The sequence below is a fragment of the Hippocampus comes genome, unplaced genomic scaffold, assembly GCF_001891065.2.
Source record: "Hippocampus comes isolate QL1 unplaced genomic scaffold, H_comes_QL1_v1.1 scaffold37, whole genome shotgun sequence".
NCBI lineage: Eukaryota > Metazoa > Chordata > Actinopteri > Syngnathiformes > Syngnathidae > Hippocampus > Hippocampus comes.
In genome coordinates, this window is record NW_017805535.1 from 983,730 (window position 1) to 992,191 (window position 8,462).

The 8,462-nt window shown below is 43.6% G+C and overlaps 1 protein-coding gene across 1 annotated transcript in view; it reads right to left on the reverse strand.

The window, feature by feature from the left end:
• Window positions 1-8,462, reverse strand: part of LOC109520770 (polypeptide N-acetylgalactosaminyltransferase 18-like) — a 142,898-nt gene that overhangs the window by 27,784 nt on the left and 106,652 nt on the right. The gene's annotated exons all lie outside the window — the stretch shown is intronic.

Here is an 8,462-nt window from a genome sequence, read left to right on the forward strand (position 1 = left end):
GACACCGAAGAGAAGTGAGTTACAGTAGTCAATACGGGAAGTGACGAGACTGTGAACTAGGATAGCAGTAGAGTGAGGAGTGAGTAAGGGACGGAGACGGTTTATGTTGCGAAGGTGGAAGTGAGCAGACCGGGTGATGTTGTTGATGTGGGAGTGGAAGGGTAGGGAGCTGTCCAGGATGACACCCAGACTCTTCACCTGGGGGGAAGGAGATACAATGGCATTGTCAATTTGGAGGGAAAAACTGTCGGCTTTGTTGAGAGTAGCTTTGGTACCGACGAGGAGGAGTTCTGTTTTATTGCTGTTTAGTTTAAGGAAATTATGGGTGAACCAAGATTTGATTTCAGAGAGACAGTGAGAGAGAGATGAGGGTGGGAGAGAGGCGTCGGGTTTGCTGGAAAGGTAGAGCTGGGTGTCATCTGCATAGCAGTGAAAGTGTATGCCAAATTTGCGAAAGATGTTGCCGAGTGGGAGAAGGTAGATGATGAAAAGGAGGGGACCCAGGACAGAACCCTGGGGAACACCAGAAGAGACGGGGAGGGATTGTGAAGTAAAAAGTTTAAGTTGGATGAACTGAGATCGGCCGGTGAGATATGACTGAAACCAATGTAGGGGGATGTTGGTGATGCCTATGGTAGAAAGTCTATTGAGGAGAATAGGGGGGGAGATTGTGTCGAAGGCTGCACTCAGGTCAAGGAGGATGAGAATGGAGATCTGGCCAGAGTCTGCTGCCATGAGAAGATCGTTTGTGATTTTTATGAGGGCTGTTTCAGTACTGTGACGGGGACGGAAGCCAGACTGGAATTGTTCGTAGAGACTATTGTTAGTGAGGTGGGAGTGGAGTTGAGAGGCAACAATTTTCTCAAGGATTTTAGAGATGAAAGGAAGATGGGAAATGGGGCGTAGGTTGTTGAAGTCATTGGGGTCAGAACCGGGTTTTTTCAGAATTGGGGTGACTGCTGCTGTTTTGAAAGGCATAGGAACAATTCCAGTAGACAGAGAGGAATGGATAATGGCTGAGATGAAGGGGAGCAGAGAGGGCAGGCAGGATTTGACCAGAACTGTGGGGAGGGGATCAAGCTGACAGGAGGAGGTCTTGGATTTACTGATGAGGTCTGAAATTAATGAGAAATGGGGGAGTTCAAAAGAAGAAAATAGTTTGCAAGGGGTAGGAAGGTCAGAGGAGGGGAAAGGTGCAGAGGAGCCAAGATGCTGGTGGATTTTGTTAAATCCACCAGCATATGTTTGCAAAAAAATGTCCTGGACCTTTTCCGACACACGTATCTGTATATTTAAGCAGCTGTAGATCCTTGACAAATGTCATGCTGAAGCCAATACAGCACAGGTGTCAAACTCAAGGCCCGGGGGCCAGATCTGGCCCGTCACATCATTTTCTGTGGCCCGCAAAAGCAATCAAAAGATGTCAACATTCATGATTGCTAAAATCTCAACCAAAATTTCAAATTCTCATATGCAATAAATAAGAGTGATACTTTAAGCATTTTCTTGTTACCAAACGCTTCATTACAGTAACTTCAACAATAGGTGAATAAACCGTTATTCTTGACTTCTTCATATGGTTTCAGTCATAACGGCCCTCCAAGGGAAACTGTAACTAAAATCAGGCCCGTGACAAAAATGAGTTTGACACCCCTGCAATACAGTATCAGCAAGATAGAACACGATTAAAAAAAAAAAAAAAAATTCACCAAGGTTACAATTGGTATGGTAACTTTCTAAAAAAACAGGTTTACTGTTAATTGGTCTAATGAAGCAGGAAACCTTGGGAAAACGAGGAAAAATTTCAGAGGCAGAACATCAATAAGAGAAAAGAGAGGTCAGGGGAATAAAGGTACATCCTGGCTGCAAACATTTGCATACCTGAAAAAAACACAAGGACACAGTAATGAATTCAGTGCTTGTCCTAGTTTTGAAACCTTCTAAAGGTTTAGTGATGCAAATCAAACACAGTGCAAGTACTTCAAATCCTAAAACCCAGACATACGTTTGCTTGAGCCTGACAGAACAGCGAAAAATCCCCTGGAACCTGACATGAGCATAACAAGAAGGATGAGTGCTGACATCCAATCCTCACAAAAACAGAGGTTCAAAGAGAAACACGAGGGACAGCGAAAGAGCAAGCTTGTTCAGCGCAATAAGCCCTGGTTGAGTGCTGTGTGTTTTCAGAGGAGAGAGTGTACATGTTTTTGATGGGACTGATGAGTGTCGTGCAGGAACGGGACATTCCGAGAAGGAGCCATTATGACGCGGTGAATCAGCCACACCAAAGCCTTTTAAGCTGCTCATTGAAAAACTGACAAAGACAACAATTCAGCCACCTGTGTGTGTCTGTGTGTGTGTGAGTGCATTTCAACGCGTTGAGTATGTGATTTGTTTCTCTGAGCATATACGCATAGGTGCAATAAGTGCTGCATGTTTCAACAGAATGCTGCTTAAGTACCCGCAGAGGGCTTTACAATGCTATCTCATCACCTGTCACGGTGCCTTAAAAGCTCTGACAGAAGGATTAGCACAGGGATGTGTAAAACAGATCGCAATCTCAGCAGACCCGTGTCGGCATTTACTGGCACAGGAAGAGGAAAGCTTTTAAGACCGGCTGATGGTGTTATCTATCTATCTATCTATCTATCTATCTATCTATCTATCTATCTATCTATCTATCTATCTTAAACAATGGTGTAGAATAGCTGATGGTGTAGTGGTACACTCACCTGACTTGTGTGCGAGCAGTGTGGGATCGGTTCCCGCTCAATGACAGAGTGGATGTGGGTGTGAATGATTGTTCTTCTCTATGTGTGCCCTACAACAGGCTGGCGACCAGTTCGAGGTGTCTTCCACCTTTCGCCCAAAGTCCATTGGGATAGGCTCCAGCATCCCACCCACGACCTACAGGATAAGCGGTGTCGAAAATGACACCTCTTTGTGAAAAACTGCGTGAGAAAATAGTTGAAATGTTTCAGGATAATGTTCCTAAACGTATTCTATCCATCCATCCATCCATTTTCTGAACCGCTTTATTCTCACAAGGGTCGCGGGGGGTGCTGGAGCCTATCCCAGCTGTCTTCGGGTGTACTGGCGGGGGACACCCTGAACCGGTTGCCAGACAATCGCAGGGCACAAGGGATTTGTAGCTGTCCTGCACATCTGTTATTCTGCCTTCGGGCAGCTCAATTCCTTTGGTTGGGATAATCTTTTTCTCGCCTAGATGTCATTCGCGCATGCTAAACTCATCCGAATGACATCTCGATGTCACTGCTGTATATCCTTGTGAGGTGAATCGGGCAGATGATGTCACAGTCATTCTTGGCAGACAGCTTTATGTCATCCAAGTAGAGGAGGCAGCTGATAGTTCTTCCACTTCTGAATGGGTACCTGATGCCACTCTTTGTTATTACCAGGGACTTCTCCCTGCACAAATGAGCATTCTGATGTAAGCTAAGGTGTACTTTTCAAAACGTGTACTTTTCCAGAAAAGTATACTTTTCTTGGTGAGGCTGCACAAATTTGCACAGGGAAAAGTTTGCAATTTGCAACTCAAAGGTCCAGTCAATCGGGTGATCACCACTAGCCCTAACCATCACGAGCCCCATGGAATTGTAAAATGCAGGATGGTTGTTTGCAAATTTGCAAGATACAAGGTGACTTGTTGCTTGCAAAGCTTCCTCTCTCTATTTCAGAGGTCCCCAACTTTTTTTGCCCCACGGACCGGATTCATGTCAGACGATATTTTCAGGGACAGGCCTTTAAGGCCAGATAGATACAACAATATCATATGATATGACCTGCATGAAAAGTGTGGTATTTTCAAAACATAATAATAAACACGAATCAAGACACGAGGAACGTCCTATCTGGCTGCAACATTCTTTGGCCGCCATGGTAACGTTTAAACGTGCCTTCAAAATAAGATACACCGCAAATAAAAAGTGCATGAAAAATACGACTCTCCATCGCCGCTTATTATGCAGAGTAGGCTTGGTGCCTGTGAATCTCCCGTTGAGATAAAGCCGTATTTGAAATAGGACTCCTGATACTGACTATTAAATGTAGCCTTCTCTTTCTTGAAAGTCGTAGGCTCCTCTTCTGTCTCCTGTCTGGGCCTGATCCCCTTCCCGAAAAAACTTTTCAAAGATGTTTATTTTTTTATGCAGTAACCTATCATGTGACCGAGAAGCGCGCATTCACCTGCGTAAAGAGTGACATACTATCGCCTGATATAACAGAGAATCTGGTAATTTTTCAAAATAAAACATCTTTCAGATTCCGAAATCAATAAAACGGAAGTTATTTATTCTTTCTGTGTGGCCCGGCACCAAATGACCCATGAACCGGTCCGCGGCCCGGCAGTTGTGGACCCCTGCTCTATTTTACATAAGAATGCTCATGACCATCAGAGCTGCACAGTACACAAAGCCCGCAGAACAAACCCCGACCGGAGCACAAGTGTCTTCGAGCTGATGGCATTGCTGTTTTATTCTTCAGAGGAAAAACTGGCAGTACCGGTGTCATGCGTGACTGCTGGTGAAAATGCTTCAGCATTCCTGATATTTCATCTGCAATGTCCCGAGACCGTTATCAAGAGTTGATGCGTGATCTACGTTTTGATATCAAGGAAAACTCATTTGGAAGTCATGCAGATGGATACATTTGCTGCTATTTCAGGCATTTGGGGGTGCTCTGTTTAGAAATGTGTGCTGTCATACAACCCAGGGCAACACACATAATGCTTGGCCAAACACTTATGTCCAATAATGGTTCAATGTCCTTTTCTGCAAATACATTGGATCCAAACCAGACAAGTTTGGAAGAAAGTTTTGGAATGGAACAGACTTCGACACTAAGTTCATATGAATTCCATGCCTTGTTTAACCCTTACAGGGTGCTGAGAGGGTTAGGAAATATCCCAGGTGTGCCGTAGGAGAGCAACTTGCAGACAATGATGTGACAAGGCTGATGGAACCATTTTTGGACAGAGGTAATGTCACTACGGACCATTTTTTCACGTCACTGTCCCTGGTGAACAGGCTTCTAAAATGCAATACTTGGCACTATGAGCAAAATTCGTCAAGAAGTTCCAAAGCAGGTGGAAAAACACCACAACGTGAGCAGTTTTTAACACAGGTGTTCAATTCTGGCAGTGCCCTGCTGACAGTTTATGCAGCTAAAAAGAAAAAAAATGTGTGTCTTTGCAGCACGCTGCATAGCAAAGTGGAGCTTGAAGATTTGCCGTAAAAGCCTAATGTTGTCACAGGCGACTTGATGTGGTGTTGAGGTGCTGGCACACAGAAACACGGAAAGGGTCCCCGCAGCTGTTTTCTGCAGCAGTAGTCCCCAACCTTTTGTGCAAGCATTTTTTTATTGCTTTTAAATTGCCATTTTTAAAACACTGGTACCGACAACAATAATTATATATATCATATTTAATTGAGATCGTTTTTTTTCATTCATTTCAAACAGCAGCATGTCGGCCTCACAGTGCAGAGGTGCACAGGGTTTGATCCCGGCTTCGGCCTGCCTGTGTGAAGTTTGTACATTCTCCTTGTGCGTGCATGGGTTTTCTCCGGGTACTCTGGTTTCCTCCCTCATTCCAAAAACATCCATGGCAGGTTGATTGAACACTCTAATTTGTCTCTCGGTGTAAGTGTGAGCGCAGATGGTTGTTCGTTTATGTGTGCCCTGCGTTTGGTTGACAACCAGCTCAGGGTGTCCCTCGCCTACTGCCCGAAGACAGCTGGGATAGGCTCCAGCACACCCCGCGACCATTGTGAGGATAAAGAGGATCAGAAAATGGATGGATGGAATGTCGTCATACAGGATCAAATGTAATCATGCAGAGATACGTCAGTGAATATCTATGGTACTTATGATAAGAAAAAAAAAAACAAAACAAAGCAAGCCGCTTTAGCAGTACAGAGCCTTCTCCCTTCTGTCGTTAACATGGCCAGGCGACTAAGCCATCTTCCTTATTCATGGCTGCTGCCAGCAGCGATGTTTTAGTTTGGCCTCAGTCATTTTTTTCCCTTTGCGCTGTGTGAATACAGAGTGGATGGATAAAATCGCAATGCGCCAACGAAACATGATGCGTTTGCTGTGACCCATGAAAGTCTTTTCTGTACTTAATTAAGTCACATATGTGTAAGTCACACATATCAGGTTGAAACATTCAAGTCTCAGGCAAGTCCTAACTCTATCCATCAATTTCCTTATCGTCAAGAGGGTCGCAGGTTGTGCTGGAGCTTATCCCAGCTGTCTTCGGGCAGTAGGCGGGGGACACCCTGAACTGGTTGGCAGCCAATCGCAGGGTACACAGAAGATGAACAACCATTCACACTCACAATCACACATAGGGACAATTTCGAGTGTTCAATCAGCCTGCCTTGCATGTTTTTGGAATGTGGGAGGAAACCGGAGTACCCAGAGAAAACCCACACAGATAGTGGTAGAACATGTAAACTCCATACAGGAAGGCCAGAGCTGGAATCAAACCCGGAAATTTAAAGAGGCAGTGGTTCCACTGTCTGAGTTCCAACGATTCATCAAGTTGAACACAAGCACACGCACACACGCACACACACGCTCCACTGAAGTTAGGGGGTGGTAACAGCATTTCAAAAATAAATCTAAACAAAAATAATAATAACAATTCAATTTGGGTATTTGCTCCTTTTTCTTACTCCCCAGAGAAGTCGCTGTTTGATTCAATAAACACAATGGCTGGTGCTCCACTGTGTATCACTTTGAATAGATGTAACCATTGATGCTTAAAATTGTATTTGGAGTAGCATGTGTTATGACATTCATTATGAGCAAAGTTGATGAATATATTAATTGTATTCTGACATTGTTGAATCCCTCTGCAGGTCATGACAGATGATATGTTGCTGTGTCATTTTGTAGCTCTGAAATATCGTATTGTTACAGTGCAAGGGGGACTTAATAGCCTGCAAGATTAATGTGCCCTTGGTAGGTCTCACAAAAAAAAAAAAGCCTCTGCAATATTTTGATTGTAAGTGTTGTGACTCAATTTGTGTACATGTCAGTTGTGACACAGCACAAAACAAAAGACCTGCCCTCTGTATGGTTTACAGTAGCTCATAGTGAGGGATAAGTAAATACTGCTTTATATTTTATTTAAATTTTTTAGAAGGGAAAAGATTAGGCCAATTCTGAATGCCATGTGTTGTGCTTGTTATTATTATTTTATTTGCATTTGTTGGGTGAAAGTAACGTAAAAGTAAAGCAGAAGTGGTAGTTCTAATCATGTGCTACAATTCAAAACTATGACATTTTAGAAGAAATGGAAAAATCCCCATAAAAAACACAAATTTCAAATAAAAAGGAGCAGATATATATAGTAGAGGTGTCAAATTATCGCATTAATTGTGATTAAATAATTACGGTCATGTTTAGCGCGTTATGTTTTTTAATTGCGTTAGTCTAAATTTTAATCTATGCCTTTATTGTTTCTGTAGGTGGGTTGCCTTTTTCTAATATCCGTTATTATGTGTTGGCTTCCTGTGTTCGAGTTGTTGAGGGTGGGGAAACAACTGTCGGTCACAGCCTGAAGCGGACATTGATTGGCTGCCATTATGTCGGGGCTTGTTTAGCCGAAGCTGATAGGCTCCCATTGGAGTTGGGTGGGTTTAGTAAGCAGCGGTGAGGAGAGGAAAGGTGAAAATGGAGGAGCATGTTAGAGTTCTCGACCCACTAAATGGAACATTTTCATTCCAGAAATGCCCTGATGACACAATTGATACAGGCAGAGTGTTGTGCCTAATTTGTAAGAAGGAGTTTGCTTACCACCGAAGCAACTCAAATTTAGCCTCCCGCATCAATGCAAAGCACCCAGTCGCGAGTGCATCCACAGCTAACGTTAGCGCCAAAAGCAATATAGCGAGCGAGCCATACATAGCAAAGCTCTTCGGCAAACTAAACTCGAGAACACCCCACGTACATGGCATAGTTGATGTTTCCTCTGTCGACGACTAGAAGTGATTGATGTTTTTTTCAGCGCTTTTAGTTTGTCATGATGAACAGTGTTATTTCTGAAGTGCTAATTTACAGCACTGGGATTTAAGGGTTCAGTGTTGAGCACTTGTATTGCTCAGAAAATTGTTCTTACTTTTTTTGATATGTTAACCGAAGCACTTTTTAAGGACCTGTGGTTCTATTTTATTCTTATTTTGTAATTCTTTGGAGATTTACAAAAACAAACAAAACAGTGATATTCCCCCTCGTGGTCTAAACCAGGGGTCCCCAACCGCCGGTCCGCGGACCGGTACCGGTCCGCAGGGCATTTGGTACCGGGCCGCACAGAAAGAACTTGCCTTAATTCCGTTTGATTTATTTCGGAATACGAAAGATGTTTTATTTTGAAAAATTACCGGATTCTCCGTTACATCCGTGTGTGTCACGCTTGACACACGTCAAGCCACGCTTCT